The sequence below is a fragment of the Arachis ipaensis genome, chromosome B1 (assembly GCF_059453495.1).
Source record: "Arachis ipaensis isolate K30076 ecotype BB chromosome B1, ASM5945349v1, whole genome shotgun sequence".
Classification (NCBI taxonomy): domain Eukaryota; kingdom Viridiplantae; phylum Streptophyta; class Magnoliopsida; order Fabales; family Fabaceae; genus Arachis; species Arachis ipaensis.
In genome coordinates this window covers 74,265,055-74,290,348 of record NC_142436.1, presented here as the reverse complement: position 1 = coordinate 74,290,348, position 25,294 = coordinate 74,265,055, and the positions used below count along the sequence as shown (strand labels likewise).

Sequence of the window (25,294 nt, the reverse complement as noted above, 5' to 3'; positions counted from 1 at the left end):
ATCAAATCTTTTTAAATTTCTTTTTCAAATCTTTTTCAAAATAAATTTCAATCACATCTTTTTCAAAATCAATTTCAAAATCTTTTCTAACTTCTTATCTTTTCAAAATCGATTTTCAAATCTTTTTCAAGTAATCTTATCTTTTTGTTTGATTTTTATCCTTTTCAAAACTACCTAACTAATTCTCTCTCTCTAATTTTCGAAAATCACTAACCTCTTTTTCAAAATTCCTTTTTAATTACTAATTGTTTTAAATTTTAATTTAATTTAATTTAATTTTTTTATTTTCAAATTTTAACTTTAATTTTAAATTAAAAACAAAAATATTTTTATTTTATTTTGTTTAATTTTCGAATTCTTCCCCTTCTCATCTCCTTCTAATTATTTATTTATCTACTAACACTTCTCTTTCACTCAAAAATTCGAACCCACTCTTCTCCTCTGTGTTCGAATTCTTATCTTTTCCTTCTTCTATTCCTCTCTTCTTATAGTTACATAAGGAATCTCTATACTGTGACATAGAGGATTTCATATTTTCTTTTGTGTTCTCTTCTTTTTCATATGAGCAGGAACAAAGATAAGAACATTTTTGTTGAAGCTGATCCTGAACCTGAAAGGACTCTGAAGAGGAAGCTATGGGAAGCTAAAGCACAACTCTCTGGAGAAAATCTTACAGAAATTTTTGAAAAAGAAGGAGACATGGCCGAACCCAACAACAATGCAAGGAAGATGCTTGGTGACTTTACTGCACCAAATTCCAATTTACATGGAAGAAGCATCTCAATCCCTGCCATTGGAGCAAATAATTTTGAGCTAAAGCCTCAATTAGTTTCTCTGATGCAACAGAATTGCAAGTTTCATGGACTTCCATCAGAAGATCATTTTCAGTTCTTAACTGAATTCTTGCAGATCTGTCATACTGTTAAGACCAATGGGGTTGATCCCGAGGTCTACAGGCTTATGCTTTTTCCGTTTGCTGTAAGAGACAGAGCTAGAATATGGTTGGACTCTCAACCTAAAGACAGCCTGAACTCTTGGGATAAGCTGGTCACGGCTTTCTTAGCCAAGTTCTTTCCTCCTCAAAAGCTTAGTAACCTTAGAGTGGATGTTCAAACCTTCAAACAGAAAGAAGGTGAATCCCTCTATGAAGCTTGGGAGAGATATAAGCAAATGACCAAAAAGTGTCCTTCTGATATGCTTTCAGAATGGACCATCCTGGATATATTCTATGATGGTTTGTCTGAATTATCAAAGATGTCAATGGACCATTCTGCAGGTGGATCCATTCACCTAAAGAAAACACCTGCAGAAGCTCAGGAACTCATTGACATAGTTACAAACAACCAGTTCATGTACACTTCTAAAAGGAATTCTGTGAGTAATGGGACGCCTCAGAGGAAGGGAGTTCTTGAAATTGATGCTCTGAATGCCATATTGGCTCAGAACAAAATATTGACTCAGAAAGTCAATATGATTTCTTAGAGTCTGAATAGATTGCAAGCTGCATCCAACAGTACTAAAGAAGCATCTTCTGAAGAAGAAGCTTATGATCCTGAGAACCCTGTAATAGCAGAGGTGAATTACATGGGTGAACCCTATGAAAACACCTATAATCCGTCATGGAGAAATCATCCAAATTTCTCATGGAAGGATCAACAAAAGCCTCAACAAGGCTTTAATAATGGTGGAAGAAACAGGTTTAGCAATAGCAAGCCATTTCCATCATCCACTCAGCAACAGACAGAGAATTCTGAGCAGAATTCATCTAGCTTAGCAAATATAGTCTCTGATCTATCTAAGTCCACTTTAAGTTTCATGAATGAAATAAGGTCCTCCATTAGAAATTTGGAGGCACAAGTAGGCCAGCTGAGTAAAAGAGTCACTGAAACCCCTCCTAGTACTCTCCCAAGCAATACAGAAGAGAATCCAAAAAGAGAGTGCAAGGCCATTACCTTACTTGGTGTGGCCGAACCCAAAGAGGAGGAGGAGGACATGAATCCTAGTGAGGAAGACCTCATGGGACGTTCACTGAGCAATAAGGAGTTTCCCTTTGAGGAACCAAAGGAATCTGAGGCTCATCTAGAGACCATAGAGATTCCATTGAACCTTCTTTTACCATTCATGAGCTCTGATGACTATTTATCTTCTGAAGAAGATGAAGACATTGCTGAAGAGCAAGTTGCTCAATATTTAGGAGCAATCATGAATCTGAATGCCAAATTATTTGGTAATGAGACTTGGGAGGATGAACCTCCATTGCTCATCAAGGAACTAAATGCCTTGGTTCAGCAAACTCTACCTCAAATGAAACAAGATCCTGGTAAATTTCTAATTCCCTGTAACATAGGCACCATGACCTTTGAGAAGGCTCTGTGTGACCTGGGGTCAGGCATAAACTTAATGCCACTCTCTATAATGGAGAAACTAGGAATCTTTGAGGTACAGGCTGCCAAATTCTCATTATAGATGGCAGACAAATCCATGAAACAGGCTTATGGACTAGTAGAGGATATGTTAGTAAAGGTTGAAGGCCTTTACATCCCTGTTGATTTCATAATCCTAGACACTGGAAAGGATGAGGATGAATCCATCATCCTTGGAAGACCCTTCCTAGCCACAGCAAAAGCTGTGATTGATGTGGACAGAGGAGAGTTGGTCCTTCAACTGAATTAGGACAACCTGGTGTTTAAAACTCAAGGATCTTCTTCTGTAACCATGGAGAGAAAGCATGAAAAGCTTCTCTCACTGCAGAGTCAACCAAAGCCCCCACAGTCAAGCTATTGACTTTAAAGAAGCACTTGTTGGGAGGCAACCCAATGTTATTTAATTATATTTATTTATTTTCTATTGTTATTTTATTTTTTTTAGGTTGATGATCATGTGGAGTCACAAAAACTACTGAAAAATCAAAAACAGAATGAAAAACAGCATAAAAAAAAAAGCACACCCTAGAGGAAGAGCATTATGGCGTTTAAACGCCAGAAACAAGCACCAAGCTGGCATTTAATGCCAGAAACAAGCATCAACCTGGCGTTAAACGCTAGAAACAGGCTACATTTGAGTGTTTAACGCTAAAAACAGGTAGCAGTCTGGCGTTAAACGCCAGGATTGCACTGCAAGGGCGTTTACACGCCTAATAGGAGCAGGGATGATACATCCTTGACCACTCTGGATCTTTGAATCCCACAGGATACCTACCTACCCCACCTCTTCTTCTCTCCTCTTCACACCTTTTCATAACACTCTTCCCCAAATACCCTTCACCAATCACCTGCAAGCCTCTTCCCCAAATGCCCTTAACCACTCACATCCATCCACTCTTTCCCATAAACCCTACCTACCTCCAAAATTCAAATTCTTTTCCCTCCCGAACCCAACCCTAATGGCCGAAACCTACCCTTCACCCCACCCCTATATAAACCCCTCAGCACTACTCTATTTTCACACATTACAACCATCACTTCTCCCCCTTGGCCGACTACACCTTCTCCCTCTATCACCTATATTTTCTTCTTCTTCTACTACTTTCTTTCTTCTTTTGCTCGGGAACGAGCAAACCTTTTAAGTTTGGTGTGGTAAAAGCATTGCTTTTTGTTTTTTCATAACACTTAATGGCACCTAAGGCCAGAGAAACCTCAAGAAAGAGGAAAGAGAAGGCAATTGCTTCCACCTCTGAGTCATGGGAGATGGAGAGATTCATCTCTAAGGTCCATCAAGACCACTTCTATGAAGTTGTGGCCAAGAAAAAGGTGATCCCTGAGGTCCCTTTTAAGCTCAAAAACAGCGAATATCCGGTGATCTGACAAGAGATTAGAAGAAGAGGATGGAAAGTTCTCTCTAATCCTATTCAACAAGTCGGGATCTTAATGGTTTAAGAGTTCTATGCAAACGCATGGATCATTAGGAACCATGATCAAAGTGTGAACCCGAATTCAAAGAATTGGCTTACCATGGTTCGGGGGAAATACTTAGATTTCAGTCCGAAAAATATAAGGTTGGCGTTCAACTTGCCAATGATGCAAGAAAATGCACACCCCTACACTAGAAGGGTCAACTTTGATCAAAGGTTGGACCAAGTCCTCATGGACATATGTGTGGAAGGAGCTCAATGGAAAGTTGACTCAAGAGGCAAGCCGGTTCAATTGAGAAGACCAAACCTTAAGCCTGTAGCTAAAGGAAGGTTGGAGTTCATCCAACGCTCAATTATTCCTACTAGCAACCGGTCTGAAGTTACTATAGACCGAGCCATCATGATCCATAGTATCATGATTAGGGAGGAAGTGAAAGTTCATGAGATTATACCTCAAGAACTCTACAAGATGGCTGACAAGTCCTCCACTTTGGCAAGGTTAGCCTTTCCTCACCTCATTTGCCACCTCTGCAATTCGGCTGGGATTGACATAGAGAGAGATATCCTCATTGATGAGGATAAGCCCATCACTAAGAAAAAGATGGAGCAAATAAGAGATCATGGACCTCAACAAGAGTATGAGAAAATTCCTCACCATGAAATCCCTGAGATGTCTTAGGGGATGCACTTCCCTCCACAAAACTATTGGGAGCAAATCAACACTTTCCTAGGAGAATTAAGTTCCAACATGGGACAACTAAGGATGGAGTACCAAGAGCACTCCATCATCCTCCATGAGATTAGAGAAGATCAAAGAGCTATGAGAGAGGAGCAACAAAGACAAGGAAGAGACATAGAGGAGCTCAAAAGCACCATTGGTTCTTCAAGAAGAGGAAGACGCCACCCTCACTAAGGTGGACCTGTTCCTTAATCTCCTTATTCTTATTTTCCTGTTTTTCGGTTTTTGAGCCTTATGTTTTATTTATATTTGTGTCTTTACTATATGATCATTAGTGTTTAAGTGTCTATGTCTTAAAGCTATGAATGTCCTATGAATCCATCACCTCTCTTAAATGAAAAATATTTTTAATCACAAAAGAACAAGAAGTACATGATTTCGAATTCATCATTGAAACTAGTTTAATTATTTTGATGTGGTGACAATACTTTTTGTTTTCTGAATGAATGCTTGAACATTGCATATGTCTTTTGAATTTGTTGTTTATGAATGTTAAAATTGTTGGCTCTTGAAAGAATGATGAAAAAAGAGGAATGTTATTTGATGATCTGAAAAATCATAAAAAAATTTGATTCTTGAAGCAAGAAAAAGCAGTGAATAGAGAAAACCTTGCGAAAAAAATGGCGAAAAAAAAGAGAGAAAGAAAAAGAAAAAGCAAGCAGAAAAAGCCAAAAGCTCTTTAAACCAAAAGGCAAGAGCAAAAAGTCAATAGCCCTTAAAACCAAAAGGCAAGGTAAAAAGGATCCAAGGCTTTGAGCATCAGTGGATAGGAGGGCCAAAGGGAATAAAATCCTGGCCTAAGCGGCTAAACCAAGCTGTCACTAACCATGTGCTTGTGGCGTGAAGGTGTCAAGCCAAAAGCTTGAGACTGAGCGGTTAAAGTCGAGGTCCAAAGCAAAAGAAGAGTGTGCTTAAGAACCCTGGACACCTCTAATTGGGGACTCTAGCAAAGCTGAGTCACAATCTGAAAAGGTTCACCCAATTATGTGTCTGTGGCATTTATGTATCCAGTGGTAATACTGGAAAACAAAGTGCTTAGGGCCACGGCCAAGAATCATAAAGTAGTTGTGTTCAAGAATCAACATACTGAACTAGGAGAATCAATAACACTATCTGAATTCTGAGTTCCTATAGATGCCAATCATTCTGAACATTAAAGGATAAAGTGAGATGCCAAAACTGTTCAGAGGCAAAAAGCTACTAGTTCCGCTCATCTAATTGGAGCTAACTTTCATTGATATTTGGAATTTATAGTATATTTTCTTCTTTTTATCCTATTTGATTTTTAGTTGCCTGGGGACAAGCAACAATATAAGTTTGGTGTTGTGATGAGCGGATAATTTATACGCTTTTTGGCATTGTTTTTACATAGTTTTTAGTGTGATTTAGTTAGTTTTTAGTATATTTTTATTAGTTTTTAAATAAAAATCACATTTCTGAACTTTACTATGAGTTTGTGTGTTTTTTTGTGATTTCAGGTAATTTCTGGCTGAAATTGAGGGACTTGAGCAAAAATCAGATTCAGAGGCTAAAGAAGGACTGCAGATGCTGTTTGATTCTGACCTCCCTACACTCAAAATGAAATTTCTGTCGCTACAGAAACCCAAATAGCGCGCTCTCAATTGCGTTGGAAGGTAGACATCCAGGGCTTTCTAGCAATATATAATAGTCCATACTTTGCTCGCGTTTAGATGACGCAAACTGGCATTCAAAGCCAGCTTTCTGCCCTATTCTGGAGTTAAACGCCAGAAACAGGTTGCAAAGCACAGTTAAACGCTAGAAACAGGTTACAAACTGGTGTTTAACTCCAAGGAAGACCTCTACACGTGAAAGCTTCAACGCTCAGCCCAAGCACACATCAAGTGGGCCCGAAAGTGGATTTTTGCATTATTTACTTATTTCTGTAACCCTAGTAACTAGTTTAGTATAAATAGAACTTTTTACTATTGTATTTACATCTTTGGATCATTTTGATCTTGGGATCATCTTTTGATCCTTTGATCACGTTTAGGGGGCTGGCCATTCGGCCATGCCTGGACCTTCATCACTTATGTATTTTCAACGGTAGAGTTTCTACACACCATAGATTAAGGTGTGGAGCTCTGTTGTTCCTCATGAATTAATGCTAAGTACTATTGTTTTTCTATTCAACTCAAGCCTATTTCTTCTCTAAGATATTCATTCGCACACAAGAACATGATGAATGTGATGATTATGTGACGCTCATCACCATTCTCACTTATGAACGCGTGCCTGACAAATACTTCCGTTCTACATGAAAACAAGCTTGAATGCATATCTCTTAGCCTCCTGATTCACGATCAGAGTTTTCGTGGTATAGGCTAGAATTATTGGTGGCCATTCTTGAGATCCGGAAAGTATAAACCTTGTCTGTGGTATTCCGAGTAGGATCTGGGAAGGGATGGCTGTGACGAGCTTCAAACTCGCGAGTACTGGACGTAGTGACAGATGCAAAAGGATTACTGGATCCTATTCCAGCATGATCGAGAACCGACAGATGATTAGCCGTGCGGTGACAGCGCATTTTGGACAATTTTCACTGAGAGGACGGGATGTAGCCATTGACAACGGTGATGCCCAACATACAGCTTGCCATGGAAAGGAGTATGAAGGGTTGGATGAAAGCAGTAGGAAAGCGGAGATTCAGAAGGAACTAAGCATCTCTATATGCTTATCTGAAATTCTCACCAATGAATTACATAAGTATCTCTATCTTTAGTTTACGTTTCATTTATCTTTTAATTATTAAAACTCTATAACCATTTGAATCCACCTGACTGAGATTTACAAGGTGACCATAGCTTGCTTCAAGCCGACAATCTCCATCGGATCGACCCTTACTCACGTAAGGTTTATTACTTGGACGACCCAGTGCACTTGCTGGTTAGTTGTGTGAAGTTGTGACAAAGAATTAAGATTATGAACGTGCATATAAAGTTTTTGACGCCATTACCAAGGAAAGAACGATCACGATTTCGTGCACCATATAGTATCAAAAAGGTTGTTGTTTTCACTTAGTTAACCGTTACTAAATAAAGGAAAGTCAAGTGATTGAGCTAACTCTTATTCACAAATCCTAGTCCTCTCCCTTGGGATGGTCTAGCGTTAGTAAATACAGAATTAGCCAACAACTTCCAGTTTAATCAGCACTTAAGCCTTCCAACTCAAGTGTCTCCTTTTAATCAACCCCCATGTCAAGTATGAAGTCTACTCCATTGACATGAATATAACGCTCATAAAAATATAAGAAGAAGACATGATAAATTAAATAAAATAGGGATTCAAAATTAATTAAAAAAAGTAATCCTTTGCATTAACAATTCATGAAAATAATCCAATTACCATTCTAAACAAGAATTAAGAATATGGAATAAATAAAAGAGCAAGTAAGGAAACAAACTTGAATAGTATCTTCAACGGAGGTAATGACTCTTCAATATCCAAAAGCATAAAACTAATAAACTATGAATGTAAAAGAGAGCCTAGAGGAATAGTAATTTCTCTCTAGATTCAGATCTAAAAACCAAAAAACTATCCTAATGAGAATATGTCAATGTGTCTCTATTGTGTCTTGAGTCTCTGCATGTTCCCTGGCTTTATTCTGTGTTTCTGGGCCGAAAACTGGGTCAAAACGCGGCCCGAAATCGCCCCCAGCATTTTCTGTTATTTCTGCAGATCGCGCAGGTCACGCGTACGCGTTAGTGACGCGTGCGCGTCATTCAGCGATTTTCCTTGTCATGCATATGCGTCGTCCACGCGTACGCGTCATTCGTGCAGACTCCAATCCGTGCGTACGCGTCAGGCACGCACACGTGTCGCTGTAATTTTCTCCATGTCGCGCGCTCGCGTGAGCCATGTGTGCACGTCAGTGTTTGCTGCTCATCTCCTTAGTTTCTTGTGTTCCTTCCATTTTTGCAAGCTTCATCTCCATTCTCTAAGCTATTCCTACCCTATAAAAGCTGAAACACTTAACACACGGATCACGGCATCGAATGGTATAAAGGAGATTTAAAATATACTAATTAAAGATCTCTAGGAAGCATGTTTTTAACCATAGAACAAAACTAGGAAGAAAAATATAAAATCATGCAATTAGTATGAATAAGTGGGTGAAGACATGATGAAACCACTCAATTAAACACAAGATAAACCATAAAAAAGTGGTTTATCAACCTCCCCACACTTAAACATTAGCATGTCCTCATGCTTAGCTTAAGGATATAAAACAAATGAGTAGGGAAAAGTAAGACTCATGCAATGCAATGCAACCTATGTATATGAATGCAACTATATGATAAAATGATTTTGCCTAATTGGTTAAAATAAATAAGTTCTTCAAGACAAAAATCAAATTCCACTAATTCAAATTATACAGTAAAAACAAGTAAACTTGTAGGAAGATAGCTCATGAAAGCAGGGAGCATAGAATTAAGCATTGAACCCTCACTGATGGTTTATATGCACTATAGTCACTCTAACGTATAGGGTAATCACTCTATTCTTCTCTAATCATGCTTTCTAAATCTTGTTCTTCACCTAACCAATCAACAAGTATTTAATGCACCAATGCAAACATCATGAGGTCTTTTCAAGGTTGTAAAGGGGCCAAGGTAAAGGTGAGGGTATATATATGGCTAAGTGAGCTATAAATTGAATCCTTGATTAACCCAAGCTATCACCTAACATACATACTCTATTTTCTTCTTAAATCATCCTTAGCTACCCAAAATTTTCCCACTTTTGTATTACATACTCATGCATCAACTTTTCTCTTAACTTGTATCACATATGCATTGATTTTTTTCATTAAACTTAACTTAGTATTGGGGTAATTTTGTCCCCTTATTCATTTATCTAATTATTTATTTATTTGAATATTTTTGGGATTTTTTTTTGAAAAATAAACATAGCTTATCAATGCACATGGATTTATAATTTTTCTAGTTTCTCATGAGTAGGTATCCAATTTCCCAATTAATTTATTAATGTAAAAACATAACACATTCCCTTGTTAATCCATGTTCCCACAGTTTCCCACACTTAATTGACACACAATCTCTATCTTAAGCTAACTAAAGATTCAATTTGGGGTATTACTTGTTTTTCTTCTTAAGGCTAGTGATGTGGTAAAATATAGAACAAATGGGATTAAAAGGCTCAAATTGGCTAACAAAGGTGATTGAAAGGGTAGGCTCTTTGGGATAAGTGAGTTAATAAAATAATGGCCTCAATCATACGCATGCATATAACACATTAAATATTGGACATATAGGATGGAACAAAATATATATTACAATCATAGAGAGACAAACACAAAAGAATAAAATTTTATGGTTAAATAGTGTAACCATGTCATTAAGCTCAAATCTCACAGGTTGTGTGTTCTTAGCTTTAAACTATGTTCCAAATACAACTTCCAAACAAGTTTAACACAAGAGTTTTGATTTAAATTAGTGAAAATTTTCAAAAATAATGTCTTAAAAAGAAACTTATTAATTTTCAACCAATTAGAACATGCATGCAAATAACCTATTACTATGCAATTTATCCTATCCTAAACAAAAGAAAAATTAAATAAATATCATATTCTATTGGTGTTAAGAAAGAGAAATTACCTCCGGAAGTCAGGTACTGACCGACCTCCCCACACTTAAAGCTTGGCACCGTCCTCGGTGCCATCAGTTAGGAACAAAGGAGGACTGATAGTAGCATCTCTATAATCGGGACCGTCATGCCTCCCTGTGCTGGTAAATGAAGTGGAGTCCGGGGTGTCTAGTTCTTCTTCAGGTGGTGGTTACCAACAAGCAGCTCCTTGAGGTATGTAAATCGGCGCTTGTTACAGTGCTCCCTTTGCTTTCCTTTCCGGTCAAGCCGGTCCAATCTCTCAAGTATCTGATGGAGTAGTTGGTTTGTTGAAGGTGCTTGTGATGTGGAAGGAGAAGGAATATCTTCGGCTGGTTCTACAGGCCAGCTAGTGGTGGCTGCTGGAGGTCTGATATACTTCCCATTAGGGACGACTTGATCATCTCGTGGAATCATGGCCTTGGTGTCCCCAGCTCTGTAGGAGACTCCGGCTGCTGAGACTAGATCTGAAACCAAGGCAGGAAAAGGTAGGTTGCCTGCAATCTATACGTGTCCCATAGCATGCTGAATGTGTCTTGGTAAATTGAGGTGCTGGTCTGTAAGGATACACCGGAGTAGAACAGCCATGTCTATAGTGAAGGAAGACTCATGAGTGCTCGGAAAGACGTAATAGGACATAATCTGTGCCCATACTCAAGCCTTCAAGGTGAGTGTTGAAGCCAATATGCTCTTAGGTCGAGATCGATGGTATCCATAGATCCATCTACTGCCAGGTTGTGCTATAACTCTGAAAACAGCGTCCCAGTCAAATTGATATGTCTGGCACTTGAATGAGGCTTTTTGGAATGCGTCCAATCCTTTTGGTGCATGAGGAAGATCTAAAGCTTGCTGAATGGCCTCTTTTGTTATGGGAACTTGCTTCTGACGGACATAGACAGACTGCATGGTTGGCATGTGAAAATTGGAGTAGAATTCAACTACCCATGAAAGGTTAACCTGTCGTGGCTGTCTCTGTAGGAATCCCCATTGTCTTTGCTCAATGCGGGGCTCAACAAATTCAACAATGTTGGTCGGGAGGATGAGTAGATACTCATTGTTATAGTTTCTCTCAGCCAGGATGGGGAACATCTGCTCACAATAGCGGTTAGTGAATCGCGCAGTGTCCTTTACTGGAAAAGCTTTCTCTTTTTCATTGACCTTGATGTTCCTCTTGATTCGCTTTGTTGAGGGCTTTACTGCTGTTGAAGATGGCTCTGCCACTAGTGCTCTTTTTGTTCCTTTCCTCGTTGGTTGTTTGGGAGTAGCTTTCTCTTTACCCTTCTTGGTGGCCATCCTGAAAAGGGAAAAAGTAAGTACATGTAAAGCTAAGGGTTCGAGCAAGGAAGAGGATAGTATAGGTGATAATCAATTCACGGTAAAGAAGGATGTCGTTAACACATGGTCATGACTACATGTGAAAAGTTAATCAATGGAAATATAGCAAGTGCATGTGATAGCAAGTAGATGCAAGATGTTTATTGGCATGCCGGCAAAGGCATGAGTAGCATAGATCAAGCATTAAATGTCCACGTTTGATTATCAACTCTATCAAACTAACAATCTATTTGCATTGATAATTATATTTAATCAATAAAATATAAAAGGGGTTTTGTGTAAAACAGGCATTAGAGTAGTAGAATAATATAAAAATAATCCAAAAACTGGTGCGTGGCGGAAGTTAGGCCAATTAAGAGATTATAATGGAAGAACAGCGTTGTGAGTATAGCCCTTAACTAGCTAAAATTTGCCTCACCAATTTAGAAAGGTGTCACAAAAATTTAGAATAAAAATACTGGGAGTATGAGTCCCAGGTCGTCTCCCAACGAGTTGCAAGGAAGGATGCTAATTTATTAATTAGGAGTTTCCAAGAGAGTTTGAGAGTTGAATAATGAGCAATTAAATAATTGTAAATTAAAGCAATAAAAACTAAGAATGATTATTAATATCCTAAATAAAAGGCCTTGACTGGGGAATGATTAATTGGAAGTTCTATCCTTTTTGGAATTTCTTAAGTGTAGTATCAAGAAAGTTGTTGTTTTCACTTAGTTAACCCTTACTAAATAAAGGAAAGTCAAGTGATTGAGCTAACTCTTATTCGCAAATCCTAGTCCTCTCCCTTGGGAAGGTCTAGCGTTAGTAAATACAGAACTAGCCAACAACTTCCAGTTTAATCAGCACTTAAGCCTTCCAACTCAAGTGTCTCCTTTTAATCAACCCCCATGTCAAGTATGGAGTCTACTCCATTGACATGAATATAACACTCATAAAAATATAAGAAGAAGACCTGATAAATTAAATAAAATAGGGATTCAAAATTAATTAAAAATAAAAGTAATCCTTTGCATTAACAATTCATGAAAATAATCTAATTACCATTCTAAACAAGAATTAAGAATATGGAACAAATAAAAGAGCAAGTAAGGAAACAAACTTGAATAGTATCTTCAACGGAGGTAATGACTCTTCAATATCCAAAAGCATAAAACTAATAAACTATGAATGTAAAAGAGAGCCTAGAGGAAGAGTAATTTCTCTCTAGATTTAGATCTAAAAACCTAAAAACTATCCTAATGAGAATATGTCAATGTGTCTCTATTGTGTCTTGAGTCTCTGCATGTTCCCTGGCTTTATTCTGTGTTTCTGGGCCGAAAACTGGGTCAAAACGCGGCCCAAAATCGCCCCCAGTATTTTCTGTTATTTCTGCAGATCGCGCAGGTCACGCGTACGCGTCAGTCATGTGTGCGCGTCATTCAGCGATTTTCCTTGTCACGCATACGTGTTGTCCACGCGTACGCGTCATTTGTGCAGACTCCAATCCGCGCCTACGCGTCAGGCACGCGCACGCGTCGCTGCAATTTTCTCCATGTCGCGCACTCGCGTGACCCATGCGCGCGCGTCAGTGTTCGCTGGTCATCTCCTTAGTTTCTTGTGTTCCTTCCATTTTTGCAAGCTTCCTCTCCATTCTCTAAGCCATTCCTGCTCTATAAAGCCTGAAACACTTAACACATGGATCACGGCATCGAATGATATAAAGGAGAATTAAAATATACTAATTAAAGATCTCTAGGAAGCAAGTTTTCAACCATAGAACAAAACTAAGAAGAAAAATGTAAAATCATGCAATTAGTATGAATAAGTGGGTGAAGACTTGATGAAACCACTCAATTAAACACAAGATAAACCATAAAATAGTGGTTTATCACACATAATCTCAAATGGCTGGCTCCAGTCTGGCCCTCTCACAATCGGAGCTTGAGTCAAGGCAATCTTCAGCTTATCAAATGCTTCCATTCAGTCCTCACTCAGCTCGAACTCAACATCCTTCTACAGCAGTCTGGACAAAGGCAATGCTACCTTACTGAAGTCTTTGATAAATCTCCAGTAGAAACCTACATGACCAAGGAACGAACGGACTTCCCTCACAGAGGAGGGGTAAGGTAAACTAGAAATGACATCTACCTTTGCTGGATCTACAGAAATACCAGTATTAGAAACAAAATGTCCTAGAACAATTCCTTGTTTTACCATAAAATGACATTTTTCAAAATTTATTACAAGGTTTGTACTAACACACCTGTCCAATACTCTAGCTAAACTATCCAAGCAAAGATCGAATGAATCACCATACACACTAAAGTCATCCATAAAAACTTTCATACAACTCTTAAGAAGATCTAAGAAAATGCTCATCATGCATCTTTGGAACGTAGCCGGTGCATTACATAAGCCAAATGGCATCCTCTTGTATGCATACGTTCCAAAGGGACATGTAAAAGTAGTTTTCTCCTAATCTTCAGGAGCTATATGAATTTGAAAATAGCCAGTGTAACCATCTAGAACACAGTAGTGTGATTTACCTGACAGACAATCAAGCATCTGATCGATAAAGGGCAGGGGGTAGTGATCCTTGCGGGTAGCCTGGTTAAGGCGCCTATAATCAATGCACACCCTCCAGGAATTCTGCACTCTAGTTGCTATGAGTTCTCCATGCTCATTCTTCACTGTTGTGACTCTAGACTTTTTGGGCACCACTTGTACTGGGCTAACCCATTCACTATCCGAGATTGGATAGATGATATCAGCTTTTAGCAGGCTGGTTACTTCCTTCTTGATAACTTCTAAGATGGTGGGGTTCAGCCACCTTTGAGGTTGACGAACAGGCCTTGCTCCCTCTTCCAAAAATATCTGGTGCTCACAGACTTGAGGGCTGATGCCTACTATATCCACTAAGCTCCACCTAATAGCCTTCTTGTGTCTTCTCAGCACACTAAGCAACTACTCCTCCTGTTGGGATGTGAGATCCCTTGCAATGATAACTGGGAGCTACTGATTATCCTCAAGGTAAGCATACTTGAGGTGGGGTGGAAGGGGCTTTAACTCTATTTTCTGCTCATGGCTAGGCACTGGATCATATAGAGCCATTGGTGGGGGCAAGTTATCTTCAGTAGGCTCAGAGGGTTTTCCCATACTTGGACCTTGCTCCATGTGCATCTCTTCTACTTCTTCTTGGTGAACTGCAGCTACAGTCTCATCAATGATGTCGCACTAGAAGATGGAGTGATCTTCCGGGGGGTGCTTCATAGCTTCATCCAGGTTGAAGCTCACTGCTCTTCCATCTATCTCAAAAGAGTAAGTTCCTGAGAAGGCATCCAATTTGAACTTTGAAGTCTTCAGGAATGGCCTTCCAAGCAGGATGGATGATGGTCTTCCTGAGTCGTTAGGGGGAATCTCTAAAATATAGAAGTCAATAGGAAATTTGAGCCCCTTAATGCTCACCAGCACGTCCTTAGCAATTCCAACCACTGAGATTATGCTTTTATCTGCCAAAACAAAACGTGCTGCCGACCTTTTTAAGGGATGGAGCCTCAAAGCATCATATACAGATAATGGCATAATGCTAACACATACGCCTAAATCACACATGCAGTCAAAAAATTGTTCACCCCCAATGGTACACGTAACCATACATGGCCTCGGATCCCCACATTTTTCTGGTATGGCACCCATTAAAGCAGATATTGAGCTACCTAAGGGAATAGTTTCTAAATCCTGTATTCTATCCTTCTGCATGCATAAATCCTTTAGAAACTTTGCATATTTAGGTACCTGGCGAATGGCATAAAAAAGGAGAATGGTTACCTCAACCTTTTTGAAGATCTCCACCATCTTGGGGTCGAGCTCCATCTGCTTTCTGGACTTCCTAGCAAGGTGTAGAAAGGGGATCGGGATGGCGTCTCTTATAGCTTTAGCTTCCTTTGGTTTGCTATTCTCTGGTTGAGTTACTTCTTCATCAACCATGTCTTGTACTTTATCTTCCTCTTCAACATCCTCTACATCAACAATGTCTTCAACTTGAATATCTTCCTTGGAGCTTGGCTCCTCATGACTCCTCTCTTGCAGCGTGGTTCCGGACCTCAAAGTGATGGCATTGATTCCACCCTTGGGGTTGGATAAAGGTTGAGAAGAAATTGCACTGGAGCTTGAAGGTTGATTGTTGGGGGTAGATAATGAATCCATCCGGGAAATGAGAGCTTGTAAAGTAGCATTCAGACCGTTTATGGTAGAGTTAAGTGTATTCTAAATGTCTTGATGTCCTTGCACAAGAGAGCAAAGTATCTCATCATTAGAAGAGGAAGGGGGGTAAGTGATTTGAGGGGTCTGTTGTTGGTTGTTCTGAGGCGCTTGGGATTGCCTTAGGTGAGGTGCTCGGTAAGGCTGGCCTTGGTTCTACTGTTGGTAGGGAGGATTCTGTTGGTATTGGTTCTGCTGGTTGTTATTGTTGTTCCACCTCTGATTCCCACCGTTGTCTCTGCCTCCTCTGTTATAGTTATCCCTCCATCCTTGGTTGGAATTATCTCTCCACTCCTGGTTGGAATTATCTTGCCAACCTTGATTGTAGTTTCCACCTTGGTTATAATTACCGCCTTGTTGATAGTATCCTTGATTCGGGCGGTCATAGAAATTATGGGTAGCTACCAAGGTGTTGTCTTCTTGTTGGAGCTGCGAACACTCATCATTGTAATGAGTATAGCAGGCACATATTCTGCACACTCTCTGAGGAACCAACTGTTGACACTATTGTTGTGGGGGAGGCTGAGGTTATTGTTGATTCAGCTGTAGCTGCTTCAGTATGTTTATTATCTCTCCCAGAGTCTGTGTGAGAGCAGCAGTCTCACTACCAGAGGAAACCTCCGCAATAGCCTTGAGATGGTTGTTCCTGTACTTGGCATTCCGGGTAGACTCAGCTAGATCGGCGATCAGCTGCCACGCCTCTGTCGTCATCTTGTACTTCTTCAGAGAGCCATTACTCGCGGCGTCTAATGTAGTCTTATCCTGAGGCTTCATGCCTTGTGTGAAGTAGCTAATCAACACCAACTGGTCAATCTTGTGGTGAGGACATGAGTCCAGGAGATTCTTGAAGTGTTCCCAATATTCGTAGAGAGTCTCTGACTCGCCTTGGATAATGCAGGAAATTTCTTTCCTCAGTCTATCTGTAACTTCAGCTAGAAAGTATTTCTCCAGGAACTCCCTTCTGAGCAGATCCCAATTGGTAACGACTGCTTCAGGTTGAGTGTAGAACCACTCCCTAGCCTTTCCCTCAAGAGAAAACGGGAAGGCATATAGCCAAATAGTAGTCTCATATGTACCATGACGCTTAGTAGTTGAGCAAGCTGTCTGAAAATCCCTGAGGTGCTTGATAGGCTCTTGAGTAGGTAAGCCATAAAACTTGGGTAGTAGGTTGATTAGCGCAGTTTTCAGTTCAAAATATGCAGCCAGATTTGGGTGACGTGCTTGATACGGTTGCAGTGTAAAGTCTAAAGCTCCTGCTTCCTGGAGAGTAATCCTTCTGGGCTTTGCCATATTACCTGCACGTAAATCAACCGAATTAGTAGAAGAGGAGCTTATTTCTTCCTCAAATGGCGCTTCAGATTCGCCCTTAGATGAGACTGGTAAATTGGTAGTGACCACTTCACCACCCTCAGAGGCTAACCGATGCCGAGCTCGCCTAATACGTGAAATAGTTCTTTCAATTTCAGGATCAAACGTGGCTAAGCTCGGATCAGGCAGTGAACGCATCATTCAATGAAAGAAACATACAGCTCATGGTAATAAAGTAAAATAAAATATGCAAATATGTAAAATTTAAAATATTTACACCAACCAATAATTTAGCACACTATTACAACTCCCCGGCAACGGTGCCAAAAATTGACGGGGGAAAAGTGCCGATTAAGAATTTATAGTGAGAATAGCATTGTAAGTACAGTTCTTAACCGACAAAAAAATCCGTTTATCAATTTAGAAAGAATTGTCACAATTTGAGAATAAAATACTGGGAGTAGAAATCCCAGGTCGTCTCCCAACGAGTTGACAAAAGAGTGCTATTTTATTGATCAGGAATTTTCCGAGAAATTTTAAGAGTTGGAGAACAGAAAAATAAATGACTATAAATTAAAGCAATGAAAATTAGCAAGAGAATTTATATAATCAAAATAAAAAGCCTTGACCGGGAGAAGATTAATTGGAATTTCTATCCTTGTTGGATTTCCCAAAGTGTAATAGTAAGAGGTTGTTGTTCTACTTAGTTATCCCTTACTTGATAATGGAAAGTCAAGTAGCTAACTAACCAACTCTGGATCCCAAGTCCTAATCCTCTCCTAAGGAAGGATTAGAGTCAGAGACTAGAGAGCCAGCCAACAACTTCCAATCAAAATTAACACTTGAGTATTCCAACTCAAGGGTCTCCTCTTAATCAACTCCCAAGTCAAGTTGGGAGTCTACTCCATTGATATGAATGCCATTTTCATAAACATATAAAAGGAATAAAAAGAAGACATGAAAATTCAAAAAAAGTAATAACAGAAAATTAATTAAAGGTAAAAATAATTCTTTGCGTTAATAAATCCCGAAACCATAAACATCCATATCTGAATAGGGTAAATGGGTGATTAAAAGAGTAAGAGAATAAGAAAACAAACTAGAATGATAGAAACTTCAACGGAGGTAGTAACTCTTCTCAATATCCAAATTAAAAGCATAAAATTAGAAATCTATGAATGTGAAGAAACCTAGAGGAAGTGGTAGTTTTCTTTCTAAGATTCGAAGCTAAAAACTAAAAACTGTGTAAAAGTGAATGTGTCAATGTGTGTTGAGTCTCTGCTTGTCCCCTGGCTCTAGTCTATGTTTCTGGGCCGAAAATTGGGTCCAAATTCAGCCTAAAATCGCCCCCAGGGTCTTCTGAGATTTCTGCACGTGGCATACGTCACGTGTACGGGTCAGGTACGCGCACGCGTCGCCATACAGTTTCGCTTTTCATGTGTACGCATCAAGTACGTGCACGCGTTGCCATGGAAAGCTCCAAATCACGCGCATGCGTCAGGTACGCGCGCGCGTCGTTCCTCGCTGGTCAGGTCCTTAGTTTCTTGTGTTCCTTCCATTTTTGCAAGCTTCTTTTCTATCCTATAAGCCATTCCTGCCCTATAAATCCTGAAAACACTTAACACACAGATCACGGCATCGAATGGTATAAAAGGACACTAAAAAGTACACAATTTAAAGGCTTAGGAATCAAGTTTTCAACTATAGAACAAAATTGGGAAGGAATTGTAAAATCATACAAATTGCATGAATAAGTGTACAAAGACTTGATATAAACCATTCAATTCAGCACAAGATAAACCATCTAATAGTGGTTTATCAATATGTTCATGGCATATCCAATTTTGGTCTTTGGTATCCTAAGATTGATGATTTTTCTATAGTTGGTTATTGTGATGCAGATTTTGCCAGTGATAGAGTTGATAGAAGAAGCACTTCAGGCTCATGTTGCTTCCTTGGAAGGTCCTTAAATATTTGGTCAAGTAAGAAGTAGCCAACAGTGGCTTTATCCACTGCAGAGGCTGAGTATATAGCTACTTCTTCTTGTTGTTCTCAGCTTATGTGGTTAAAAACGCAGTTTGCTGATTACAAGTTAAATGCTGAAAATATTCCATTGTTGTGTGATAATATGAGTGCCATTAATATTTCTAAAAACCCAATTTTGCACTTTAGCACTAAACATATTGAAGTGAAATTTCACTCAATAAGAGAACATGTCCAAAAGGGGATATTAGCATTCAATTTGTTAAATCGAAGGAGCAATTAGCAGATATTTTCACAAAACCACTTGTTGAGGACAGATTCTGCATGCTTAGGACTAGCCTAGGAATTTTAAGCCATGATTCCTTGTTTAAAAGTTGCTAATGTGTTTGTTAGAATTTTTTTCTCATAAACAGGTATGAGACAATTCTGGGAAAGTGAAGAATAGTTCCCTTCAATCAGCATGTTCTGGAAGCGTTGCAAGGGTAGATTTATCTGGGCCAACCTCAAAATTCAGATCATGGGTGGTCCTATGTGTTTCCTTAACTCAAACCACCTCTGGGCCCAATATGAATGTTACATGTTTATTTTTGTTGGCTTGTGTGTTTCAGTTTGTGTCCAAAAAGGGGTTTCTTTTAATTTTATTTTAACTTTAAGTCCAATAAAGATTTTTTTTTTAATTCTGAACTGATTTCCTTTTATTTTGAAATAAAATCAAATCTTTCTCTTTTGTGATGTCAAGTCTTTTCAAGTCATATCAAAAGGTGATGCAGTTGCATGGTTTGAGAAATTTTTTTTGGGGTACGGTTACCAACATTCCTTCTCTTCCCTCCATAACTCCTTCTCAAACCTTTCGGTTTCTTCCCACTCTCTTTACTGGTTCTCTTCCCTCAAAAATCTGAAACCAACCAAATGAGGATAAAAACCGTAGCACACAAGCCTCCTCGTGAAAAAGTCTACAAGCTTCCCACTAAACCCTCAACTCGCTCTCAAGACAGAACATTCACTCCATCTCCCTCTCCTCCTACCTCACCTCCTTGGTGTGTTCCAATGGTTCGCACTAAAAACTCCTCTAGGGTTCCATCTTCAGCCAAGCCAATGCCTCCTCCAAAGGAACCACCATACAAACCTGGGTCGTCGAAGCCAAGCACGTCGAAAGGGAAGCAATCAGCAGCGCCTGAACCTAACTCTGAGTGCACACAATCAAAGTCTAGGTATGTTCCATTACATTCTCAGCGAGGTAAAACTCGAGTTCCTCTTAAATCTGTTAAAGAACCTGACATTGATCTTTTTTCTCATAAATCCCACTTCATGAGATCTACAATTCTTATAGATTTAGGCCTGTGATGAGCGGATAATTTATACGCTTTTTGGCATTATTTTTAGGTAGTTTTTAGTATAATTTAGTTAGTTTTTACTATGTTTTTATTCGTTTCTATGCAAAAATCACATTTCTGGACTTTACTATGAGTTTTTATGTTTTTTTTGTGATTTCAGGCATTTTCTGGCTGAAATTGAGGGACCTGAGCAAAAATCTGATTCAGAGGCTGAAAAAGGACTGCAGATGCTGTTGGATTCTGACCTCCCTGCACTCTAAATAGATTTTCTGGAGCTACAGAAATCCAATTGGCGCGCTCTCAATTGCGTTGGAAAATAGACATCCAGGGCTTTCCAGCAATATATAATAGTCCATACTTTGCCCATGTTTTGACGACTTAAACTGGCGTTCAAACACCAACTTCCTATCCTATTCTGAAGTTAAACGCCAGAAACAGGTTACAAACCAGAGTCAAACGCAACAAACAGGCTGAAAGCTGGCGTTTAACTCCAAGAGGAGTCTCTACATGTGAAAGCTTCAATGCTCAGTCCAAGCACACACCAAGTGGGCCCCATAAGTGGATTTCTGCACTATCTGCACTTAGTTACTCAATTTCTATAAACCCTAGTGACTAGTTTAGTATAAAAACTACTTTTAGTGATTTATTTCACATCTTTTAATCATTTTTGAGACTATTCTTGTATCACTTTTGATCTCTTGATCATGTTTAAGGGGCTGGCCATTTGGCCATACCTGGACCTTCATTACTTATGTATTTTCAACGGTGGAGTTTCTACACCCCATAGATTAAGGTGTGGAGCTCTGCTGTTCCTCATGAATTAATGCAAAGTGCTATTGTTTTTCTATTCAATTCAAGCCTATTTCTTCTCTAAGATATTCATTCACACACAAGAACCTGATGAATGTGATGATTATGTGACGCTCATCACCATTCTCACCTATGAACACGTGCTTGACAACCACTTCCGTTCTACATGTAAAGAAGCTTGAATGTGTATCTATTTTGTTTCTAATCTAAGATTAAAACCTTTGTGGTATAGGCTAGAATTATTGGTGACCATTCCTGAGATCCGGAAAGTCTAAACTTTGTCTGTGGTATTCCGAGTAGGATCTGGGAAGGGATGACTGTGACGAGCTTCAAATTCGCGAGTGTTGGGCGTAGTGACAGACGCAAAAGGATCAATGGATCCTATTCCAACATGATCGAGAATCGACAGATGATTAGCCGTGCGGTGACAGCGCACTTGGAGCATTTTCACTAAGAGGACGGATGGTAGCCATTGACAACGGTGATCCCCCAACATACAGCTTGCCATGGAAAGGAGTATGAATGATTGAATGAAAGCAGTAGGAAAGCAGAGATTCAGAAGGAGCAACGCATCTCCATACGCTTATCTGAAATTCTCACCAATGAATCACATAAGTATTTCTATCTTATTTTATATTTTATTTATATTTTAATTATCAAAACCTCATAACCATTTGAATCTGCCTGACTGAGATTTACAAGATGACCATAGCTTGCTTCAAGCCGACAATCTCCGTGGGATCGACCCTTACTCATGTAAGGTTTATTACTTGGATGACCCAGTGCACTTGCTGGTTAGTTGTGCGGAGTTGTGAAAAAGAATTGAGATTATGATCGTGCGTACCAAGTTGTTGGCGCAATTGAGATCACAATTTCGTGCACCAAGTTTTTGGCGCTGTTGTTGGGGATTGTTCGAGTTTGGACAACTGACGGTTCATCTTGTTGCTCAGATTAGGTAATTTTATTTTAATTTTAAGCTTTTTGTTTTAATTATTTTTATTTTTATTTTCGAAAAATTTTCAAAAAAAATTAATAAATTATTCAATGTCTTCAAAATTTTAAGAATGAATTCTAGAGTTTCATGATGATCTGTTGAAGTCTGGCTGGCTGTGAAGTCATGTTTAATCTTTTGGACCGAGGTTTCAACTTATCATCACAAGAGCTTGTTGATTTCTATCAATCTTGTTGTTGTATGTAATGTTCTACTGAAGCTTGGTTGGCCATTGGCCATGTCTAAATTTTTGGACCGAAGCTTTAGACTAACATTGCATGATTCCTGGAATTCTTATTAAAAGTTTTGAAATCCTTATTTTTTCTTTTTCCAAACAATTTTCGAAAAATCCAAAAAAAATAAATAATAAAATCATAAAAAACAAAAAATTTTATGTTTCTTGTTTGAGGCTAGTGTCAATTGCATCTTTTTAATTTTTCTTTAAATTTTCGAAGAACACCTGCATGAAACTGTTCTTCATAATCTTCAAGTTGTTCTTGATGATTTTCTTTGGTTGATCTTTGCATTTTCATGTTTTGTGTCTTTTCTTGTTTTTCATATGCATTTTCAATTTGTTAGTGTCTAAACATTAAAAATTTATAAGTTTGGTATCTTGCATGTGTGTCTTTTCTTAAAAATTTTCAAAAATAAGTTCTTGGTGTTCATCTTGACATTCAAAGTGTTCTTGGTATTCATCTTAATATTCAAAGTGTTCTTGCATGCATTGTGTGTTTTGATTCATAATTTTCATGTTGAGTCTTTTTGTTGTTTTTCTCTTTCTTCATTAAAAATTCAAAAATAAAAAAATATCTTTTCCTTATTTTGCTCATAATTTTCGAAAATTTGAATTGATTTAGTCATAAATTTTTTTAAATTTAATTGTTTCTTATGAGTCAAGTCAAATTTTCAATTTAAAAATTCTATCTTTTTCAAATCTTTTTCAAAAATCAAATCTTTTTCATTTTTCTTTCATATTTTCGAAAATTTCAAATTGATTTTCAAAATCTTTTTCTTATTCTTACTTCATATTTTAGAAAATCTCACTAACATTTAATGTTTTAATTCAAAAATTTCAAGTTGTTACTTGCCTATTAAGAAAAATTTCAATCTTTAAATTTTAAAATCATATCTTTTAGCTTCTTGTTAGTCAAGTAATCAACTTTAATTTCAAAATCAAATCTTTTTAAATTTCTTTTTCAAATCTTTTTCAAACTAAATTCCAATCATATCTTTTTCAAAATCAATTTCAAAATCTTTTCTAACTTCTCATCTTTTCAAAATTGATTTTCAAATCTTTTTCAATTAACTACTTGACTTTTTTGTTTGTTTTACTATTTCTTATCTTTTTCAAAACCACTTTTTCAATCAAATCTTTTCTAATTTTTGAAAACTCCTCCCCACTTTTTCAAATTTCATTTTAATTAACTAATTGTTTTAAATTTTAATTTAATTTTATTTCTCTTTTTAATTTTCGAATTCTAACTAATAATTAATATAAAAACAAAAATATTTTCATTTTATTCTTTTTAAATTCGAAATTCTCTCTCTCATCTCTTTCTATTTATTTATTTATCTACTAACACTTTTCTTCTACTCATAATTCGAACCCCCTCTTCTTCTCTGTGTTCGAGTTTTTCTCTTATCCTTCTTATATTCTTCTCTTCTTCTACTCACATAAAGGAATCTCTATACTGTGACATAGAGGATTCATCTTCTTTTCTGTTCTCTTCTTTTTCATATGAGCAGGAACAGGGATAAAGACATTCTTATTGAAGCTGATCCTGAACCTGAAAGGACTCTTAAGAGGAAACTAAGAGAAGCTAAAGCACAACCCTCTAGAGAGGACTTGATAGAAATTTTCGAAAAAGAAGGAGACATGGCCGAACCAAATAACAATGCCAACAATGCAAGGAAGATGCTTGGTGACTTCATTGTAGCCTCTGCTGACTTCTATGGAAGAAGCATCTCAATTCCTGCAATTGGAGCAAACAACTTTGAGCTTAAGCCTCAATTAGTTTCTCTAATGCAGCAGAATTGCAAGTTTCATGGACTTCCAATGGAAGATCCTCATTAGTTTTTAGCTGAATTTTTGTAAATCTGTGACACTGTCAAGACTAATGGAGTTGATCCCGAGGTCTACAGGCTTATGCTTTTCCCTTTTGCTGTAAGAGACAAAGCTAGAACATGGTTAGATTCACAATCTAAGGAAAGCCTGAACTATTGGGAAAAGCTGGTCAGTGCTTTCCTGGCCAAATTCTTTCCACCTCAAAAGATGAGCAAGCTTATAGTGGAAATCCAAACCTTCAGACAGAAGGAAGGAGAGTCCCTCTATGAAGCTTGGAAAAGATATAAGCAACTGATCCAAAGGTATCCTACTGACATGCTTCCATAATGGAACATCATATGTATATTCTATGATGGTCTATCTCAGTTGTCAAAAATGTCATTGGACCATTCTGCAGGAGGATCTCTTCATCTGAAAACCCCTGCAGAAGCTCAGAAACTCATTAAAATGGTTGCAAATAAGCAGTTCATGTACACCTCTGAGAGGAGTCCTGTGAACAATGGGACGCCTCAGAAGAAGGGAGTTCTTGAAATTGATACTCTGAATGCCATATTGGCTCAGAACAAAATATTGACTCAGCAAGTCAATATGATTTCTCAGAGTCTGAATGGATTGCAAGCTGCATCCAACAGTACTAAAGAAGCATCTTCTGAAGAAGAAGCTTATGATCCTTAGAACCCTACAATGGAAGAAGTGAATTATATGGGAGAACCCCATGGAAACACCTATAATCCTTCATGGAGAAATCATCCAAATTTTTCATGGAATGACCAACAAAAATCTCAACAAGGCTTCAACATTAATGGTAGAAGAAATAGGTTTAGCAATAGCAAGCCTTTTCCATCATCTTCTCAGCAACAGACAGAGAATTCTGAACAGAGCCATTCTGGTCTGGCAACCATAGTCTCTGATCTATCCAAGACCACACTAAGTTTCATGAATGAAACAAGGTCCTCCATTAGAAATTTGGAGGCACAAGTGGGTCAGCTGAGTAAGAAGA

General features: G+C 38.3%; 1 non-coding gene across 1 annotated transcript; it reads right to left on the bottom strand.

The window, feature by feature from the left end:
• Positions 1 to 1,092: 1,092 nt before the first annotated feature.
• Positions 1,093 to 1,199, bottom strand: LOC148577044 (small nucleolar RNA R71). Its single transcript, XR_015904579.1, has one exon. It is a non-coding gene; the product is annotated as a small nucleolar RNA R71 (small nucleolar RNA).
• Positions 1,200 to 25,294: the final 24,095 nt, after the last annotated feature.